This window comes from Sitodiplosis mosellana, unplaced genomic scaffold (assembly GCF_009176505.1).
Source record: "Sitodiplosis mosellana isolate CC-2019 unplaced genomic scaffold, AAFC_SMos_1.0 Smas_scaffold_1, whole genome shotgun sequence".
NCBI lineage: Eukaryota > Metazoa > Arthropoda > Insecta > Diptera > Cecidomyiidae > Sitodiplosis > Sitodiplosis mosellana.
The window spans coordinates 2,445,985-2,469,739 of NW_022595244.1; the positions used below are offsets into that span (position 1 = coordinate 2,445,985).

Genomic DNA, 23,755 nt, shown 5'->3' on the forward strand with positions numbered 1-23,755 from the left:
TTGCTTGGAATCCACTGTGTTGCCAGGCAGAGGTCCGATGTACGCTCAACAATATCGCGGTACCGAGCGATTCATCAAAGAAACAGAGGAAGAGAGAGAAAGAGAGGAAACAAAGGAAATAAGTACGGCCTAAAAGTGATTCTCGATGACGAAATAGCAAATGAAAAAAAAATTAAACAACGTCATAAGAATCTTAAATGTGAATTAAACGCTGAAAATACACGTACTCGAAATGCCAAAGCATTTTGAATGACCCCACATATGGCGCAAATAGCTAACATTTTTGACCCAAAAGAAAAACCACGACGAATAAGTCATCATTGAAAGAAATGAAAGATATGCCAATTCGAGCGTTCAAGGAGCATGTCGCCGAGGCTGTGTGTGTGGCGGGAAGGGTTCCACCAAAGCAGCAGAAGTCATATGAAAACCGATCACTCATCATTGGCTCATATTTCTATAAATGCAGTAATTAAAATTATTATTATCATAATTTTTTCTTCTTCTTTTTTTTGTATTGAAAATTTCTTATTAGCGGTCGTTGGCGGAGTAACGAATGAAGATGTGGTCTATTTGGTCACGATATGACCGATGTGTGCGCAAATAGTGAAAAAAAAAAACTAGAGAGAGATACATTTGTGCTTTTCGTCTGGAACGATGCATAATTGTTGAGCTGCAGGTAAAGAAAATGGTTTGTTGGTTCAATTGGAGAATGTTTGTAAACGGTATTTCGGAACCAATAGCACGAAAACAACGAACGTACAACGAAAAAAAAAAACAACAGCAACAACAGCGTCCAAACAGAAACATATCAGCCTTGAAACTTATAGACCGAATCATGTTCTGTTCGCTCTTCAAGTTATGAAAACTGTGCGATCAATTGCCTGCCGTTGATGCACTTACAGCAGCAGAAGCGGCACCAACAGGCTTGTGTAGTTCTACCATTTGCCAATGGGCCTGGTAAAACTTTGTAGATAATTACTTGTTGATTGGTTAAATTGAAAATGAATATGATAGCATAATGGATGGCTGTAGCGAATTCTAAGCTTGGCCGGGGCGGCCAATGAAGAAAGTGCCGCATCACAACCGACAACCGCAAAATAAGACAATTACCCGTTTTTTTGCCGTTCGTCGTTCTTGCGCGGTAAAGGTAAATGCGATCCAATTCGATTCGATTTGAATTTTACACGCGCGTCAGACGGAAACATCAACATAATCGCCTCGAAAAATGATTGAAAATTAAACAATTTAACCAAAAAACGAAGAACAAAAACCAAAATTAATAACGAAAAGCATCAAACTATGAAATCGATCGTGCTTTTCATTAAGTTTGTAATCGGTCGGCTTACAGCCAGAAGAAGAAGAGTGAAAATATGCTCGAAATCAGTTGTGTGCGCCTGTTTTCTTTTTTTTTATTCGTCAGAGATTTGATTTCGTTATTCGGTTTGAAATAAATTTCTTATCAACATCCGGTGTTTGAGTTCAAAAAAGGCATCAAACGAAAGACATCACACGGCGAGTGAGCAAGAGAGAGAGAGAATTTTGTTTGCATCGTTCCATTCAATGATAATCGTGACTCGAATTCAACAAAACAAAAAAATATTACATGAAATTGTGACTGATTCTGATTCTCTCTTCGCTATGTGTGTGCTTCTCAATGTAAATGTTTGCCCAGCAAAGAATAATAAGGGACAGACAACGAAAAAATGCCACACAGTTTTTTTTCTCGCTCTCTCTCGTTGACTATGACCTCTCTGATCGCACTTTGGAATGGGAAATAAGAGCACCGTTCATGTTCATTGAATGAATGAAAATCTGTATGAATTTATAAAAACAACTACGGCGATTTTTTGGTCGTTCTTTTTTTTCTCTCCCTATAACATACATTGTACCACATGCGCTTGTTAGTTATGGTCGTTTAACATTCAGTTGAGTGTTAACAACTTTGTTTGGTTTTTGCTCCCACAGATGATTGATAACAAGAGTAAGGTTATTATGAAGAATGAATGTTATAAAAAAAAACGGTCTTAATTTTGAACCTATTTCCTCCGAAAAAAAAGAATCATCAACGATCAAATGGTTTTGTAACAAATTAGTGATCACGTTGGGCAAATTAAACAGGCGAATTATTTCAGAGATTTTGTTTTTTGATACGCAGAAAGGCCATAGAACTGTTTTGAGATGTGAATAAAGCGAAAGAAAGCCGAGCCAAATGATGAAGCCCAAGCCACAATTCCCGTATCTTTTTTTTTCTAAAAAACCGATTGGGAAATTGACTCGATCTCTCATCGCAATAAAATCCTACCGTTTTAATTATGTTAATCTCATTAAATACGCATTTATATGTGCGTGTGCAAGAAACACAGCACACATTTACTAGAAGGCTTTTGTTATACTTATCCATATTTCATAGAGATATTTGCGTTTAATTGTATGCCATGGTGCTGTGGCGAGAGAGAGACAGAGCACGAGATAGAGAAACAAGACCGCAGAGCTTCGCTTCGCTCCGCTCTGCGTTCTTGAGTTTTTAGTTGCTTAATCTATTTTGTTGTTTCACAACAAACTATTTTTTGGTGCACTACATGAAATGTATTTCATCAAAGTAACTTTGAAGTAATATATTTACTTTCGTCACTCGCGCCTGCTGTCGCCGGCTGTGATTTGCAAAATGAATTACAAGATCTTGGTTTAATTTCTTTTTTGAAATATACTGCCTTTGGTTTAAATTAAATAAATAATATGAGCATAGAATCTAAAATCACTTTAATTTTGGGCCAGACTCAGAAAATATTATACGAAAAATTAATGTAATTTTTAAACAACATTTGATAATAAAAATTTGATTGGCGCTTTGAGATATTATGCACTTATTTGTCGTTACTGCCACTGTTTTAAATTAAATAAAAAATATTAGCATAAAATTCAAATTCACCATAATTTGTTTCAACACTCAAAAAGTATCTAGGAAAAAAAGAGCAGATTAGTAGCTCTACATTTCATGTAGTGCTAAAAAAAGGAGAGACTCGATCTTGTTCAATTTTCTGTGCTTCAGTCGTCTCAGTATGTGCTTGCAATCACTTCGACGGTCTGCTTCTTGAATTTTTCCTATTCCTTTACTTCGCGCGCGATCGCGCACTCGCTCATTTCATTCATTTCTTCTTTTTTGTTACATTTTTTTTATTTCATTTCAAATATTTTTCATGTGATTATTAATTTTGTGATTTTCTTTTCTCTTCCTTTTCTACTTCTGTACACGCGATTGCTACAGTTTTTTTTCCTCTTCTTCTGTTCCTTTCATTTCTCAAAGTGTTGACGGAATTCATTGATAAGAAGAGCGTTCAAGTAACGGCGGCGACAGTCGTGAACGAATGAGAGAAGAGAATAAAAAAAATAACCAACAATGATTGCAGCGGTGCCGCAATGAAGCACCAGAAAAGGGAAACAAAAACGCTTATTATTACTATTCATTCATAATTTGAAAATATGCTGTGTATACTGGCTGTTTACTCGAATTCATAAATGAAAAATGTAAATACTCTCAATGGAATTGGGTTGGAATTTTGAGTTTTCTTTTTCTTCATCTTTTTCTTCTTGATTCGAATATGAAACGAACTTGTTATTTGAATGTAGCAATATTGATGATAACTACAACAAAATATTCAAACGATTTTGAACTTTGAATACTTATCGTGAGCGCTTATGAGGCGTTAGATTTCGGTACTTCCCCTTTTGATCCCAACATCCGACGGACTATGCTTGAAATTCTGAAAATGACACAGAAAAAAAGAGGGAATTAGTATGTTTTTTTTATTGTAAGAAGAGATTCGTAGAACATATCCTCTTCAAATTACGAAATTTTATCAAAGTATTTCCCCTGAAAAACCGCACTCCATCCACGCGATTCGCTTTTTTCGGTTATTTCGGAATATTCAAATCAAATTCAAAACAACGGTGAACGAGAGAAAAAAACCGATCGATTAATGTGAATATTTATGTAAATTGATTGGTTTGGTTGCACACCACCAACCAAACGTCGTTACATTTATATTAATTTACATGTTAAAATTGAACGAACGAACGAACGAGCCAGAAAGAGAGAGAGAGAGAGAGAGAGAGAGAGAGAGAACACAGCCAGAAATAGAGAGCCCATAGCCATAAAATGAGTGAAACGAGCGATTCGATGAATAGAAACGGGATAAAAGAAAAGTATGCATGTCAATTGATTCATAAAATGAAACTAGCCGAACGGTTGGTCGGAATGGTGGTTTATGAATATATGTGCGCGCCGAGGTACCGATAAAATCACTTGTGCCTTAAGTTTTGTGCCGTTGCTGGTTGAATTGGATTCCAAGTGAGTAGTTTTCTTTGCGCCTCACAATCGATGCGTGATCGCGTTGCGCATGTATGCATCCAATGGTATTTATGTCAAGTCAATAACACGTACGAACTGAATGATCAATGTGGTATGTCAAAGCGGCAAATACAAGAGCGTGAGCGAGAGCGAGAGAAATATGAGCAAAAACAAACAGGCAAGCATATCTCGTGGAAGAAATAAAAACGAAGAAGAAGAAGAAGAAGGAAAACACACAAACGCGTATTGTGTAAAATAAGTGCCCAATCCGAAACACAGCTCAATTCATTGAGAACGAGTGTAAATTACGAAAATAATGTGACGTTTTATTATTGTGGCTGGTTTTTTTCCCAACTCAAATCAACACACATTCTTCGTCGTCGTCATTGACGCTGTTGTTTGCCCGTGCCATTGTTCCGTGGCTATTCACTGACTTCTCTCTTTCTATTGGATTTGATGATTATTTTTGCCTCCACACACACCAAACGAAGAAAATCCACATCAAATGAAATTAGCGTATTGAGTATGCTCAATGTTCAATGCAACCGAGCAAACGGAATGGATTCGTTCATTATTTATTCGCATCTTGTATTATTATGAATGAAAAGAAATTCCAACAATCTTTGGCCTCTGAATAAATAAGATGTTTCCATTTCAAAATGTGCGACACATATGTGCGCGCAGCACACTGTGGCACAAAGGCTGAAGACTGAATGAAAGAAAAAACAATATTCTCACAGTCATCGAATCGACATTATTACCGCAATGATATTCAAATTCTGGTTCAAATTCAAATTTCAAATCAAAGCTTATGAACTCAACAAACATTCCATTCGCATTCCGTTACAGCAGCAAGCAAAACAACGGACACTTTGGTTTGGAGTGAGTGAGTTGTTGTTCTTTTTGCTTTCGCAAGGGAACCCATTACACAAATAAAAAAAAAATCGAAGCACAACTATGCTTTGACGGTGATTCAAGATTTTAAGCAAACTGACCGACTCGAAGAAGCTATAAAGTTTCATGCGCCCCGACAAAAACACTTGAAATTCCATGTATATTTACTGTGTGACTGGCGACTATGACGCCGTTGATTCAACAAAAAAATGTTGTTGAATAAAAAACGAACAAAAAACGACATAAACTTCAAAGTGTGAATGCCATAATCGTGTTTATTGAAACAACGTTGTTTCCGAGGCGCACAAAGCGCAGCTATTACTGCTTATATCTAGTGCGTGAGCGTGAGCGCACGCCTGCTCCTTCACTGTTTGTAGATTACGTTACACATTTCTCAGGAAAATTTGTCGTAATTTAATTTTCAAACGAACAAATTGTTACCACTTCTGAAATGCTGCATTCACAAAAAAAAAACAGACTCACTCACACACACGGTAACTAGCGCGATGATATTATCGGAATCGCTACTTGATTCGCATTTCCAGTGAATGCATGATTGTTTGATGAAACCAACCGATTGATATGTAGCGTATGCATATATATACACAATATTGACGAATCGTGTGCTCATGACGCACCACACAACTGATTCACATCACAAAATGTGTGCTCTTTGCTCGCCTTTTCCCGATTACTTGTATGCAAATTCCCTTGCTATTTGTCAAATTCTTCGAAAACAAATTAGCTCAACGCCACATTGATTTCTGGCGAGCGTGTTTCTACTTAAAGCTTCTTTCTACTTCGTATCTTACACACGAAGGATTGTTTTTTCCCTCGTTGCCGTGTGTGAGTCAACAAAACAGGCACGATGAGATGTCGTAAAAAAATGTGATCGTGTTCCGAAAAGTGTTCAAATGAGTGCGATCATGATTGCCAGATTAAGTGCGGTGAATGTATACATGATTTGCATCTCTCTAACTCGGCGTGTCTTTCTGCTAGTACGCCCAAGAAGTCAATCGGGAAAAACTGAAGAAGTCTTGAATGAAGGTTGAACCAAATAAATTGTTTCATTTCAAAGCTGAAATCAACACGAAAGTATGCGGTTGTGATCCACTGATCGCGCTGCGGATAAAATATTCATTATAGTAAATGGACTGTAATGAACACCGTTTAACCCAATTATTAACGAAATGATTGTTTGTTTGCAGTGGAGCGAAACGGGCGCGCAACCGACAATTCAGCACAAGCTAAGAGAGTAAGCGAGCGAGAGACTCGTGAGGAGTCGTGGTTTTTCTTCAGCAAAACCTCAAACTCGTTCACCCAGCACTTTCGTCGGTTGCATTTCGTCTTCTTTTCTCCACTTTGTCACTGTGTCGTGACTTTTTCATTTATATAGCCGATGAAGCCATTTGTACAGGAAGCAGACATCGCACGAGAGAGAAAAATCTAGTCTTGTTGGATTGAATAAGTAAAAGAGAGACGGAAAAAACGTACCGAGTCGGTAAAGCAAACTAACAATCGGGAAAGCACCTAGATTTGTTTTTTAGGCGCAATGCAATCTCAGTGCAATGACAAGCGGATCTAATTCAACTTCAAATAAAGCAGTCAAAATTCATCAAGCGGCACATTTATCAGATTGCATAGTGAAATCGGCTATTGCTGGCTCGTGCATCAAATACACATACAGAATCGAACCACGATCGGCAATGGCATGGAATGATATATTATGAATTGAAGCAGAACTCTCTTTGTCTCCCACTCAGTCACTGTTGGCGCTCTTATATACTGAATGCAAGAGAAAATCACATGGAACCCAATGCGAAAAGCGTTAAAATTACATAGAAAAACAATTAACCGCTGCTTCTTCCGGTCGTTGAATAATACTATCCATTATCACACATTTAACACAAATGCAATTCCAAAGCATTTCTATATATAGGCAAATGTACGAATGTAATGATATTTGGAAAAAACAACAACAACACTTGAAGCGGTACACAGACTCCGCCAGACTGAAATAGCAATGAGATATCACGAGATGAGTTTTCTATGCACGCTCTCCCTTTCTCTGGGTGTTTCAGAGAAAAATGTTGGACGAATAAATTAACGTATGTGTACGAAGCATTTCATTCAGTTTTTCGAATAATTTTTTTATCCACTCGTTTCATTCATTTGTTTGTTTTTATTTGGCGTGTTTTCTGTTTGCTTTTATACCGAGTCACAGAGAGATAGAGGAAAAAAAAACATTGGATGACACCGATTCGTGGAGTCTCATTCCATGGCAATGACGTTTTTCTAAGTAAGTTTTCACAATTCATTCATGAATTATGATGTGTGTTGTCACGTTATTGCACACATTCGTTTTTCGAGATTGGTTTGTCGATATTTTGTGTCTAATTTTTTGTCTCTGTTGTTGCTGGCACTGGCGCTGCTTCTACGGCTGTCCAACCACCGACAGATAAGCATTTAACGACAGGTAATCTAAAGGTCACACCAATCAAAATTACAAATTGAAAATTATTTAAATGGGTTATGAAATTACATTCTATCGAGGCATAAAACGAAGCAAGCGCATAATTCAACAAATTTTAAATAAATATTCCAGTCGCGATTACATGAAATTTTAATGCTTGTTTTATTTAGCATTTTGAATATAAATATTTTCTATCTTATTGCTTATTAATAATGTGCTTAGTTATTCTTCTGCGCTGATTCAGTTTGTATTGGCCGTGCTCTTGTCTCATGTTGAGTTTTTGTTGTTGTATTAGAATAAAACTACTTGCTGTACACACAAATCTCGGGGCCGTTGTCATCGTTGTGTGGTTTTTTTTCGCTCTCTGTATACGACGTTCATTCATTCATTCATTCATTCACAAAATCATCATCATAACAATAATATGTTATATCCTGTTGGTAATAATCTAAATTTCCGATCTAAGTAAATGAGTCCATGTGTGTGAATGAGTGAGAGAGAGAGAGAGAGAGAGAAACAGAGGCGAATACGTAGATGAAACGCCAAACGCGATATGAGCTTCAAGCTTATTGTACAAATTCGTACAATTTTGCTAGCGGAATATGGATAAATGTTGTGTTGCATGCGTTGAGCATATCCATTCATTCATCCATTGGCTTAATCGACTTTGTTGCATGGTTTGCGCAAAGAATAGAGACGAAGCGAACAAAACGAATGAGCGAGCGAGAGCGGTATAGTGAGTCATGTGTATCTGTTATAAATTTCAAGCCATACATAACGCGTGAGCGAGAGCCACAGACCCCGACACCGAATCCGAACTGCATATAACATAGCGCAAGCAGCCAGAAAAATATTAATGAATGAATCGAGCGTATTTATGAATGAATTTGAAATGCCAAAAAATGCTCACTTATTTTATAGTGTGAGGCGTAGTGATTCCGAAGCGACGATTGAATTCATGTGCATGGCGAATTTAACGACTTCTCGTTCTCTCTCTCTCTCTTTCTCTCTCTCTTGAAAAAACGGCGAAACATGTACAGCCACAATATATGTGTTTGCTCTCGCGCTCACTTGCGACCAATGACTGCAATGCAATGCGCTTATGCTGCACATTACAAGTAGCAGCGAGTGAATGAATGAATGGGTGTGAGACAGAGCGGGAGACACAGATTGCGTAGATCCATGGCACCGAAGGCTGTTGTTGCACGTATGTAAGCTCGCGAATGAAAAAAGAAGAGAGCGAACAGAAAAAAAATTTCATCAGCAACACTTGTCGCTATACATTATGGTCATTCGATTCGGTGCTAGTTGCGGCTTGAAATCAAGCGACGACAAGAAATCGGATGCAGAAATCACAGGAATTCACGTCTAAGCGAATTATGAGAATAAAACCGAGGCCAATTAAGATGTGATAATAGTGGCTTTTCGATCGACTCGTGTGTTTCTCTTTTTCTCTCTCTTCATTTTCATGCGAATGGCATGAACACGAACCGAGTGCAAGAATGTCGAGGCAACGCAGGGAGAGAGAGAGAGAGAGGGAGAGAGGAAAAAAAGCAAATAGAATTGAAATTGAGAAGCATTTTAATATCAATTCATATCCGGTGGCTAAAAGCATATTTCATTCATAAAACATTCCGACGGCACACATACATATACGAGACGGTCCAACAAGTGAATTCCATTATACACACATTTCTATATTTTATCGTATGTTCGCGAGCTGGCTTCCGAACAGATAAATACGAGTACGTCAAGTGTGCAATTTGTTGTTCACATTTTTTTTTTCATTTCGGATAGTGGATAGAAAAACGCGTGCAAGTCAGGTTAATGTCTTTTGAATTACGGCCCGCGCCATATCGCACTTTTCAACATATAGTTATGTGTGTGATAAGCGCGAACGAAAAAAAATGATTATTTTTTTTCGGTGATCGTGTTGCAACTCAATTTACTGTGAGCTCGAATATCGCTGCGTTGCGAGTGTTGTCGTCAAAATGAAAACTGATTACAAAAATGCGAATGGAAGAAAAAAACGGGCGTATTTTTTGTTTGTCTCTCGTTTAACATAATAATTCAATCAACAGGAAAATGGTTCATCGAAGAATTGCTCTAGTTGAACGAACGCAGGAGAAAAAAAAACTTGATCATCGAATCGTATAATTGAAATGAAAAAAAAAGTAGAAATTTGTCGCCACTTAAACGGAAATAGAGTACGGCGTCTAAAATATGAACGAAATAAAGAGCGGACGATGACGGCAAAAAAAACATAGCAGTTCGACAAATAGAGATAGCTAGCCATGTACACATCGACATTCCATTTGATTGCCACATCCATAGTTCGACCGTGTGGACTTTTTAATTTGCGTAGACGACGACTTCGTCGTTTTCGTCGTCGGTCGCAGACATTACATCAGGCTAATGTGTATAAATAACAATTGAGAAGGCACCAACATTCTCAGATGCGGATATTCGAAAGCCAAAAATAAATGCGAAAATTCATACGATCTCCTATTTTCTATTTTCGCCTCTCGCTACTCTCAGTGTATGTGTGTGTGTGTTATTCGCGTGTTCGAATTTGCTCCGACCCAACACATCGACAATTTATTAGCAATGACGGCGGCGTTAACTATTTCACGAGATCAAACAGAGTGTGTTGTGCGATCTCTTGTGTCTTGATTTTTGGTCGAATTCCTCTTTGTTATTATTTCTCTCGTTCCGTGTATTTCGAGTGCGAGCGTCTTATTTATCATATCATTTGTTTGGTTTTCTTTTCCAATCGCCCGAATGTTTGGGTTTCGAACACTATTTACCCGTCAATGACGCAAACGAAGAAAAAGAATAAGTAGGTAAATTCAATGAACTCGATAAATACTGTACGTCGCGCGCACAAAACGCTTGCCGTACACTTATCGGCAAGGATCGTTTGATTGATTGCATATTTATATGAACTGTATTTCACTTTATATTATGTAAATTTCTTGTTTTTGTCAATTCGGACAACTTGAATTACGAACTATCAACAAGCGAACCAATAAAGAAAATCTAACCCAAACTCTTGATTAATGCCAATGTGTGCCGTTTCTTCCACATCTCTCTCTCTCTCTCTCTCTCTCGTTCTGTTGTTTGGCCAAGTTTCGGCCATTGCGATTGCCATCGCAGCGAAATGGAATGCCAGCACACACACACACACACTCACAGCGAAAGAGAGTGAGAGAAAGAAAGACAGAGGCAAACACACAAGAGAAAGACGACATGGAAATATTTTACCAATTTAAATACCGCATTCCATTCCCATGGTTTTTAATTTTGACACCGTTTGAATGTTTATTGTTTTTTATTTGAATTTTTTAGCACATATGATTTGTGTTTCAACTGTAAATTGCTTTCGCGTGCTTCGATTTCCATTCGATTTCGCTCCGCAACATTCCACCACATTCAGAAAAGTACTTTTTTGTCGTTGGCACAATTCCGTTTCATTTTCTTCTCTGTGTGGTTCGATTTTGAGTTGAAATTGACGATTTCAAGTTGACCATTTTTTTTTGGTTGAAACTCAATTTGTCTCCATTAATCCGTGATGATCCAATGTTTAGGTCTCATGGGAAATGGATGGCTCTCTCTCTGTGTGTTTGTCCGGGGATCAACGATTCGTGACCAAAAATCGTAGGTGAATTATTTAGGTCAAGTAAACAGACAAGGAGCAATGGGCAATAAAATATTTGATAAATGAAATAATGCCAGGCACTTGAAAATACATCGCGGCTCACGGTTTACACGCACACACACACACACACAGAGACAATCGTGACACAACATCATGTTGTTGAGCTGTAGACAGGAAATTGTTGTAGCCGAATGTGGTGAAACATCAGCGCACATTGAATCCAATCTACGAAAATCGGCCCAACATTCCGATCATATTTTCGTGCGTTACATAAAAGACTTCTAAAGCGATTTGTTTTTTCCTTCGCTGTGTCTCTACACTTTGTGAAGGTTTCTGTGCGTTAGCTTTCAATCAGTTTTGGCGTCTTATCGTCATTAACACTCATCCAAGTGATGTTATGTTTTGTCTTGAGAGAGAGAGAGAGAGAGAGAGAGAGAGAGAGAGAGAGATTTGTTGTTTTTGTTTTCTTTTTTCTATTTCGCTCTTTTGAAAGAGCGCTGATAGTTTTTCGGCATTTAAAGTGCGTTCCTTTGTTTTCACCATTTCAAATATTTTGTGTGTCTGTCTGAAAAAAAAGAAGCAGCATCGATTGTAGTGCAAACGAACGAACGATTTCAGTTAATCCGAATATTTGTTCATTTGTTACAAAATCACATCGCATTCATCTCTCGCTCGCGATTTTTTTCCCGTCGTCGTCGTCGTCGTCTCCTTCTACTTTGTAGTTATGTTGTTTAGGGCGGAACATCATACAAATTGATTAAAAAGCCTTCGAGTGTGGTATCGATTTTCAGACAGACTTTATTGAGCACGATGTTCAAATGATATGACCAATGCATGTTTGCCGAACTAACTTACGTTTACCGTTATTCGGCATCGATATACAATAAATTATTACCAGATATTGTTGTTATATTATATCGTTCATGTTTTTTTTCGTTGTTGTTGCTATGTAGACCTGTGTGTATCAATCGTTTTGCTCCATTTCATAAAAAATCCAACGCTCGCGCACACAGAAAATGTGGCAGAAAAAAGAAGAAGAAACAACAACGAAATTCTATCGTGAAGTGCTCATTTTGCTCAATTTCGGTTTTCTTTTTTTATGTTCGATTGCCGCGCGCGGGTGCACAACGGTGAAATAATTTCGGTAAAAAAGGTATCAAATATTAGAATATATGAATCGCATGGGATTTCGAGCATACTGTTAACATGGGGATTTGTCTACAAATTAGTATCGTACTTGATGCGTGTGTTTTTGTGAATGAATTGATCATGTGATTATTTGCGAAAAAATTTCAAGCTGCGTCTCAGAAAAGAAACTACCAGATGTTAATTGAGATGATGATTTAATTAAATAATTTTACTTTTAATTAAATAATGCTGGAGAAACTGGCGTTCGGTGGCCAAAATCCGCAAAGCACATCGAATTGAAATGAAAAAAAGCAAAGATCGAGAGCTCTCACTTCTTCCTGAGCATTGCTAATTCAACGTAAATGATTATCGTCATTTTGATCTTGTTTTCGATGCTATTGTTTAGGTGAGATGACTCGAAGTGTGTGGGTGGGTGGGTGTGTGTGTGTGTGTATTCAAGTGTGCTTCTTGGTGCGTAATCAGTCGGCGGCGCATTCGCGTAACTGTTTTTAATATTCGCTTTGAATTAGCGATCATTAATCCAAAAATTGTGTGTTTGTATAACTAAGTGGAAGAAAAGGAGGCGAACAGCGAAAGCAAAAAGGAATGACGACGACGTAGAGAAAAAAGAGACCCAAAGATACGAAAGAAATGAGACTGACGGAGAAGTTCGTTGAACTTTATCATAACGCCGATTCGCACGCATACAAATCATACATACACACGCGCGCTCTCTATCTTGCACATACACCGTTGCGCGTCACTCGTACGCCGACACACGATCGAGCGATGTGTATGTGATTCAATGCTTGGTTTTATTTTCGTTTTTCGTGGCGAACATAGCGTGAGTGAGAGAAAGAAAGAGACGACCGAAAATAGAATATACGGGATTGGTATACGGGACGGGGTACGATGAAAAAAAGGGACAGAGACGCAAATGGAAACGACGACGAAAAAAAAATTACATCGTCATGCTGACGTTTGTCGTTTAGTTGAATAGGCACATTTCTTATATTGTTATTGCCTTGTGTCTTGTTGCCGACACACCAAAAGAAATATTGCTGCTGCTGCTGCCGCTGTCACCTCAAAACAATGTTATTTTATGTGTTTCACAAACGCAGAGAGAGAGAGAGAGAGAGAAAGAGAGGCACAGACACTGAAGTATCATCGTTCTCACTAGCGTTAATGTACACCGTCGTTGCGCACACATTCTCCGGGGTTTTCGGTCTGGAATGCGTCACATTGCCTAGCTTAGCTAGTATTCACACACAATGAGATTTGTCTCCAAGCAAAGGTAGCAACACGGTTACCCAGCAAACGGAGAAGTTTATTGAAACGGAAGAATTTGAGCGACAGAGAAAAAAACGCACGAGGAAAGCAGATTAAGAATTTAAAAAAAACCGCGCGATGCAAAGGGAAGTAGAAAATGAATAAAAAAAGCAACAACCACACAAATCGACGTCAGCAGAGGAGAACGATATAAAAAAAGTCTCTATTTTCATTCATAAAATAGCAGTAAGGTCGATTTCATTACAAATTATGCTTGTCTCAACTTATGCACATGCCGTCGCTGTTCGGTTCGTAGCCGCTTAATCGTCATCGAGCCTAAGCTGTACGTTGCTATGCCGAGTAACAGTAAGTTTGATTCGAATGCGCGTTTTCAACACATTGTAAATGTGCTCACATCGACAACGACGACGACGTCGTCTTTCCTCAACTCAAATATACTTTTTATTCTCTTCAATCGACTTGAATCCCGCATTTAGAGATGGCACATCACTACATTACCGTTATGTTCATATTCGATTTGTACATTTTTGTTGGTACGTTAGAACTATTTAATATGGGTTTCTTTCTTTTTTCTTCCATTTTTCATATAATTCCATATGAAATTTTATACATTTTATTATTATTCGAAAAGGCACGACGAAAAGAACACACAGACAAATAAAACCGCGTTCCAACTTTTTGAATGGAAAAATCAATAAATGCTACAGTCAGAATGAAGAGAAAAAGAATGTATAATCGTTATAATTTTGCCATCGCGTGCTGCTTTTATTCTCTCTTCTGTTCGTTCTTCTTCTTCTTTTCAATTGAACCGCTATCGGAAACTTGAATCGAACCGCATATTGAATATTTCTTCAAGTGATAACTGTCTTATCGTACAATTGATAACTTTTTTTACTTTAATCAATTGGTCTAATAAAACTAAATCTAAAGTAAAAACATTTTAATGGGTACTTACATGATAATTTTTGTAGCGAGTGGCACTTTTCTCTCTCCCTCTGTCTGTTCGAGTGCGGGCACATTTACGTTTACAGCTCTCGGTTATTGCCCTTAAAATTCCAAATTATTCAACTTATATTAAAATGTGTCTACTTTTTCTTTCTTCCAATTTGTAATTCTATCACACGATTATAAAACTTGTGAAACGTTTTGAATTCGATCAAAAAGAAACGGACAAAAATTACGAGAGAAAAAAAAATCGCGCACGGGAGTTAGTCAAAAACACAGCCATTTTCCTTGATCAACCACGTGTTATTACTTCCTGATGCTAAACCGAACGAGCTGGCAGGCGCAAACGATTGACAATACATTCTGTTGCGCATCTCTCACCAACGACCGAGTGCGCGCAACGTCGTTGTGTGTCATTGGTTTCTTTCTTTCTGTGTGTGTATTTGTGTTTGTATGAATGTATGTGTGTGCAGCATTCCAACTGCACTTTTCCATCTCTGTCTCTCGCACGGTTTCCCAAACCAACAGCATTGTGGACAACGAACGACGACTCGCACGTCAAAGAGACACGATACACGTCTAGTCGAGGTCGTTTCCAAATTGTTGTATTTGTGAAGTGCGTTCTAATGTTGATGCGTGTGCAGTTGAAGAAATGAAAGAAAAAAATGCTTCGTTTTAAATTTGCCTCTCTTGTCAATCAAATCAACTCTCGGCTCATCGGAATACCAATTTCACTGCTTGGGAATGTATGCCAATCGGCGTTACAATTTAGATTCTCTGCCGTTTATATGCTTTTTTTTTCTCACACTCTTCTTCTTTCGTCCCTCTCTCTTTCTCTTTTGCTTGTGATTTTTTTTCCATGAATTTGAAAATAATACCAAATATGCAGTCGCATGCTAAATGCCATAGTGTATCAGTGGAATTTGGTAGTGGTAGTGGTATACCAGTCAGTTCCCATTCTTTGGCTGTAACATTTTCTCTCTCTCTCTCTCTCTCTCTCTCTCTCTCTCTCTCTCTGTATACATTTTTTTCTCCACTGCTTCTTCTTCTTCTTTGCTTGTTCGTTGCTGTATTTTTCTCTTCATTTGTTTGCCCGAGTAATAAAAATGGTTAAAGAAGCTTATTATCAACCGAGTTCACACAGTGCAGCGGCTTACATGAAACGTATTCACATCCACTTGACTATATTTGAGGCTGTTCAATTTATTAACTATTATCATAATAGTTTACAATTTGTTTGAGCATAAACATGAATCAAATGGCAAAATTTATACGATGACGACGACGGCAACGACTTTCGAAACATGTATTTGAACTTAAAAAAGACGAATTTCAAATGTGAAGAAAGAAAACAAACAAGAAAAAAAAGCAACAGCAACAACAACAGACATTCAGAAACTGGCCAAACTCCGTAGAATGAAGAACAGGATGGGACTTATGGAAAATATTCGATATACATATGTTGGTTAATCTGTGCGTGCGTATTGTGTTTGTTGATTTTCTCGGAAGGTCGCTTTGAATCGAACATCGAACGATCAATGGGAATTTCGGTTGAAAACCCGAATGGAATCCAATTTTGTTTGTATTTCGTTTTTTTGGCGACTGTAATTTTGATTTAGGGTTTCACTGGATAACAAACGGTCCTAATTTGGTTTTCGGTATCATGATAGACATAAATTCCTCTGGACTTCGTTGTAATTTCTAACGTTTGTTACAATGTTAGCTGCCACTAGAGGCTATCTAATTCGATAATCGCCATCATTGTGTTATTATTGTCACACAGGGTCTGAATGTAATCACTCGAACAAGCAAAATATTTCTCTCTGACAGTCATGTTTATTTGGCTTCTACTTTTGCCTGACCCTCCACTCTCTCACTCGCTCTCGATCTCTTGTCGGGCCCGATTGTGGGAAAGTAAATGCGAAATTCAAACGAAAACGAAAATCGTTTACAGCAATTTCTTTTACATAAATAATTATACACAAAGCATCAATATTCATCCCATGGATGATGCGAAACGAAAAAGAGAAAGAGTCGGCGAGTGTGTGAAAAATGAAATGCAAAAATACAGAAGGAAAAAAAGTCGACAACAACAACAAGAGCATCAGCAGCAGCGGCAATAACACGTAAAAGACTTGGACGAATCGTTCTTAAGTAGAAAATAATGGAGAAGCAACGCGAGATAGAGTGCGAGATTGAGTCAATGAGACATGCCGAAATGGGAAAATAGAGTAGAGTATGTAATGGAGAAACGCAATTGAAATTATGGAAACAGCATATTTTCGGCACATTATTATTTCAAACGATATACATAGGGAAGTGTCTTTCTTCTACCTTTTTTTTCTGTTCAACTTCTCTCTTTTCCCTTCCACACGCAACCTGATTGTGCGTTGCGCACATTCGACAAATCCAGATTTTGTGCTTCTGCGTGCACGGGTTTGTAGTTGCCACTGCTGCTGTTGTTGTTGCTGTTGCTGTTATGATCTTGTTATGCCATATTCTTTTATAATTGTTGTTGTCATTGTTTGTTCTCTGTTTCGACTGTTATTGTTCTTAAATTATGCGCAATTTGATAATTTCGCAGCAGCAGCAGTAGCGGTAGCGTCGCAGAAGACACACGCAAACTTGCTTTTGATCAAGAGCGAGAAAAATATCATATATTTTTTTCTCTCTTGGGCTGGTTTACTCTCCTTTTCTATCTATTTACGGCTCTTGAATCAGTCGAACGGCAAATTATTAGTCTATTGTGTAGCCGAATTTCGTTGAAAAGCCGAAAAAATTGCCTCGTAGGGCGAAAAATGCCTATATCTATGGTCCCTCTGTTTTTTCTCTCTCAAACATAGACACAACGAAACCGAACAAAACCGTTTTCAAAGCTTCATTTTTTTCGCTTAACGTTCTGTATTGAGTTCACGCAGTCTTTGTGATATTGTTGGCCGACGATTCTCAATGACCTTTCCTGTTCTGGTCGGAGACTCCTTTAGTAAGGTATGCGCTGTGCTGTGCTGTGTTACGTTATATGTCTGGAACGCGAACAAAACAGTTAATTTTAAAGAATTCCGTCGCTATTATGCGAATATGAGCGAAGAGATAGACGGAGAGTGAGAGAGAACGTGAGAGACAGAAATGCGAAACAAGAAAACAAGTACAACAGCACATATTACTTGACGATGATGAGAGACAGTTAGTACATTGGATTCACATGAGAACGAATATTGAAACACAATAAAAATTAAATAAATAATAACGATATGACGACTGAGCTAGTGTAAGCATCAATGCTGCAGCAGCAGCGACGAACATAGCAACGAATGATATTGAGCCGAAAAAAAAGAGTACAAGAGAAACGAAGAAGAAAACAGGAGACATGTACGGTACAACACCGAACGGCGCTGCCGACTGAAATCAAGGCGAAGAAAACGACAAAGAAAGAAGCAAAAGAATGAAGAAACAAAACGGTTCGCACAAACGAAACTGCACGGAAAGAAAAAGCAAATTATCACTTCTAATTCTATTCAGTGGTGGCTGTGTGTTTTTTTCTTTTTTATTCGATTCTCATACATTGTACTAGCAACGAAGTATATCATGAGCATGCTTAGAATCTTACAGTGCCTCTCTCTCTATATATATATATATATATATATATATCGCATCTCGATATCTACAGTTTCGAACCGTATTCCGAATTCCACATGAAATGGCATCGCAGCGAGCACATACAGAGAGAACACACAGCACACAGCATCGGGAATGATAGAGAGAGACTTTTTAGTTGATGGTGCTCGAATTCGGTATTCGTACACGCGTGTGCTAAATCGTTTCATTTTGCGCGGTACACAAAGGCAGAGCAGCAGCAGCAGCAGTTAGCAGCACATATTACATGAAAAAGGCGTATATTTCATATGTGCTACATTTCTGTTTGAAGTTCTGTGGACTTATTCATTCACTGGCTGCTCCATGTGCCTCTGTCTCTGTCTCTCGATCTAAGCTTTTTGTCGGCTTGATTGGCCATATGAACGATATATATGTATATTCGACGACGACTACAACAATAGAAATTAAAATAAAATATTTTCTTCTTCTTTTATTTTGTCGTTTCGTTTCTTGTGTGTGTGTGTGTGTTTTTTTTTTTGTTCGTTCGGTGTGAAAGAAAAGAACATTCAAATAAATCGCACACGAAATGAACCTTTCGTACGTACGTACGTATGAGCGCGCCTTAGTCGAGCTCGATGTTTGGCAATATGTGTATCTTCCTTACTTTTTGTTATGTTGTTGCTGCTTTTTTGTTATTTGCGCGCTTGTTCGTCTTCGTTTTTACGTCTTTTGAGGTCATCGCGTTTATGTAATTTCTTAAAATAATTCAAACATTCTGTATCAGTATTTGTGATCGCGTTCTTTTTTTTCGTTAATTTCTACGCCTTTTTTTCATACATTTGCCATAAATTTATAAACACATACACGCACACATAGCCAGTGCTGGTTGTTGCTCTCCTTACTATGTCTGTCTATTGGTTGTCTGTCCCTCTTTAGTGTCTCACGCACTGCGTGTTTTCGGTTATCGTTTTCATCGAGCAAAGCAAACAGACGAAAAAACGTTCGAACAGTTTCTTGTACGAATTTGTTTTTTTCGGGAAGTTTTTTCTTCTTCTTCTTCTCTCTGTTCCTTTGTTAATACGGAAATTGTGTGTGAATTTGTTTCCACGAGACGCGCAATTGAAAGTTGAAGCTCTTTAATTTCGTTGTTTTTCATCAACAACTTTTATTCATTGCGAATGCTCATCCAACGACAGTGGAACACTATCGTTTAGCGGGGAATGTTGCTCCGTCATCACGGACGGTTTATCGCGATCCCGGAGGAAACGGTAAATCTAGCAAATGATTTGATTTTTACGCGCTTGCCGATGTCGCACGCGCGCACACGCTCACTTAGAAGCATGGAAAAGAAAAGTGTTTCCTGTTTGCAAAGACATACGCGCTCGGCTATGCGTAGGCTAGGACCGATTCCGTGAATGCGCAGTAAGACTTCCGTTACAGCCCAAGAATACTCGAGGCAACACTTTTTGAAAGAAAGAAATCAACGCAATGACCAAAATGGAAAAAAAGAAAGAAGAAGAAGATGACGACGACGACGAAAAAACATGCATTTGAAAACTGAGAAGCGAACACGAATCAAATTGTGTGCGTGGTGTGGCGGTGGTGGTGATATTAAAATTTGAAACACTTGCAAACCCAAAACTGGAGCCGTTTCAACGCCTATGATACGACGAATTCAGATATATTTGCTAAGCCATTTAGCAAAACATGGATAATTAAATGATAAATACATTCAAAACGTCAACCATTCCAAGGCAGACTAGCAATAAAATTAACCGTCTGCGAACATATTGCTTCATGTATTCGTTTATTTTTTTTTATTCATTCTTCTGAATTCTATTTTTCAAATGGAAACACAAACCTTTTTGGATACAAACGGAAAATAGGCCGAATAAAATTTTCAACAGCTCGTCACAATCGTGAATTGTGCAATGTTTATCATTATTCGGTGTATTTCACACTCTCCCTCTCTCTCGCTCGCTCGCGCTCTCAGTATATCACTGTTTGTGTATGTATTTCATTTCTTTTTGGTTTCGGTTAGCAACAGCAGAATTGTCTTCACCAATTCGCGTTCAAGTATAATCATTTATCTTGGATGAATATGGGAATGGAACAGAAAATGAATCATTTTTTCTCTCGAGAGAGTCGACATACAGCAAGTGTAATAGAGAGCAAGAGAGAAAAAGAGTGTGAATTACCCGTTTATCGTTTCATTTTAGGTTCGAGAAATCTTTCAATTCCAACTCTCCCCCCATGTGTGTCTGTATATACACAGTGGTTTTGCATTTGTGACTCTTTTGCGCAATCAATTACGATTTAAATCACTCACTAAACTCGTGCCTATTCGCACTATGACATATCAAGTTTGTTTTTTTCAGTTTATTCGTATTTGTATTTGTATTCGTTCTTATCCGCTGGCTGTTTGATCGATCCGACAAAACAAAACAAAAATCCTTTCACAAGTTCTCTTTTCAAATGATATTTTGGTGGAAAAAATTAAATTAAATTAAATTAGTACAAAAATAATCCTTACTTGCATTATTATCACAACTGAATCACAATTTTAAAAATACTTGTCAACTGATTTGGTGGCATACAAAAATAAAATGATTCGACGAAATCGGCAACGAAAGAAAAATTAAAACCTTTGAATTTTCCACTATTTTTGTTGAGCGAAACTACAACAACAACAACAACAACAACAAAAAAGAAACATTATTCGCTGAGTGTTGATGAATGTTGTGTGTGATGTTTGAAAAGACGCAAGCGACTTAACTGTGCGCGCTTACTGATAATTCAAAGTCTACGTCGCAAATGGGAATGAAAAAACCATCCAATCGCAGCACACAGAAATGTTCAAAGGTTGTTCAGTAACTACAAAAAAAGTTCGTATTTTACATCATCCGCACTGAAATGAAATGCCTGTGTGTCTTCTCTCACAAACACATATTATATCGAAGCTTAAGGCCATCTTGCCACAGCAAATGCCCATGCACACATGCGAACTGTATGCCATTGAACACACCGACGCAGGGCTGTACAATTTGCACACACACACACACCCCAACAGGCAACGTGTACCACGACAATTTCTATGAAAATCCATCGAATTGTATCAATTGCTCCAATTTTGGACCAATTATTGATTGAGTGTGATTAAAAAAAAAAAAAATCCGTTTCGCATAGGTGATCTTGGTCGATTGATTGCTTCAACCCTATGTGTGCAAATCGACAATAGCTCCGTTAGTAGTGTGTCGACATGCCGAATTCAAGTTCGTTTCAGCTTCGTGCCGTTGGAATGTTAATAGTAATAATAATAATACAGTCAAGTTTCTCACTCATTCACAATTTTTCTGCTTGTTTTGTCCATTGCGCATACAGCGCAAGAAAAAAAGAGAGACACAGGCACCATAGTCTTTTTCTTAGTAGACTCAAGGTATTTGTCTGTCTTCGTTTCGTTTGCGTGTATGTGTGTGTGTGTGTGTGTGTGTGTGTGTGTGTGTGTGTGTGTGTGAGTGCGAGCGAGAGTTTTCACGATATATAGATGTAAAATGCGAACTAGAATCGCTTGGATCGTACAAAAACGACACTTTACTGTCTTCCATTTGATGGTATTAATACACACAGTGTTTCAATGGAAATTCACATCTTTTGGACTCGGATTTCGTACAAGCTTCGTTCAGCTATGTGTATATGTGGTCGGTCGGTGAGCAGTTTTGGCTGGTGGCTCAGAATTGTGCGCAGTGCTGCGCATACTTTGCTTCGTCGTTTATTTTTTTCATCTTCTTTCGTCGCAAATGGAGCTCATGTATAAGTAGTCCCATATGAATGTGTGCATATGCGCACCAGAACGTTCATTTCGTCATTGCGAGCTACTACAGCTGATCCCATGGTGGTCGCCGCACACAAATGCCAAAACCGATTTTCAGTGGAAACTTGCCATTGTAGTCGTATCCAATGGAATTTCGATCTTCTTTTTTTTGTTCAAGAATTCGTTCATATATATGTATGCATTTTTGACGTTTTACACGTTTTATCGATACATGTTCGTGTGTTTTTTTGGTGTCCACGAGAGGAAATATTTTCGCCCAAAAATTGAATGCTTCCTTAATTTTTGCAGCATGATTTTTTGCATGGCAAAAATGGGAGAAAATGTTCTAATGGCAAATAAATGCCAAATGATACTTGTGTTCTCTCGGTATTTTTCGATGATTCGAAGCTGTTTGCACTGGTAAAATGCTGAATTGAAATGAACATTTTGGTCTGTGGTCATCGCATTTGTTTGGTGTAGCCGAAAAGAAAGCGACGATCAATGGATAAAAAAGAGCATAATTACATTTGAACCCCGTTGGCCATTTAACACCAATTATGAGCATTGTTTATGGCCATTCATAAATTCAATTTGAAGCGAATTTTTCTGTTGTCGGTTTTGCGTCACACGCAAATGTTTGCGAATGAATTGTGGTTCCGGGAAGCGAATACTTTCGGAGAAAGTAACATTTTTTTTATAACATTCATATGCGCAAAGGGTCCGAAAATTCATATATGAATCTTAAATCTCGACTTGAAAAAAAGTAGTGATCGCAGGTTGAAATGGAATAAACGTCATTTGTGACTGAACACGGTTTGTGTATTTGACGGCTTGACGATGCTTTTATCTGGCAAACAAATTCGATTCCTATGATTGGCCTTTCTATGGTTACCAAATACTCATTTCAACACGATCGCATCCCGATGTAACTGTTTGTTCTCTCTTTGTTTTCGGGTTAGGAAATGCACAAATTCATACACACAAAAAGAAATGGAAGAAACGGAAAAAAACAGCTAGAAGACAATAGATTCATTGAAAAAGACCCAGATAGAGATTATGAAAGAGGCTGTTGTGTCAGATATGGATTCATCACGACGCGCTCGAAGATCTTTCATTTTAGGCATTTTCTTTTATTGTCACAACAGCCGCGCGGCCTCACACTCACTCTATGTGAACCGTGTGGATGTGTGTCTGTTGATAAATAACGCAAGTGTTATTGTCAATCGGTCGGAATGTAGCGGATCGTATTTTATACAGTTGACTGTTTTTCTTGCATGTTTCCATTTCCACCCGTGGAACCAAAACACACTCTACATCCATTGCCATATATCGAATACGAGAAAAAAAACACAGCAAACACGACGTCGATGACGACGACGGTGATGTGTGGAGTCAACGGTGGCCCCGGAGACCGAAACAATTGCATTCATATGCGCGCATTGTGCCGATATATGGTACAAATATAATAGGTAATATCCGGTTGTGATGATGTATTATAATAGTTCCGGATAAGATTGTGTGTGCCGATTGTGACATGCTTACTATATTGTTACCATCGCTATTTATGCTATGCTATGCGCGCGTTCGCAAGACTGTGCACGATGACATTAAATA

At 38.1% G+C, this 23,755-nt stretch overlaps 1 long non-coding RNA gene across 1 annotated transcript; it reads right to left on the bottom strand.

Annotated features, from left to right (window-relative positions):
• Positions 1 to 490: 490 nt before the first annotated feature.
• On the bottom strand, positions 491 to 21,258 carry LOC129566461 (uncharacterized). Its single transcript, XR_008687733.1, has 3 exons — positions 20,864 to 21,258; positions 14,747 to 14,837; positions 491 to 3,761 (listed from the first exon to the last, which is right to left on the bottom strand). It is a non-coding gene; the product is annotated as an uncharacterized LOC129566461 (long non-coding RNA).
• Between the last annotated feature and the right edge of the window lie 2,497 nt (positions 21,259 to 23,755).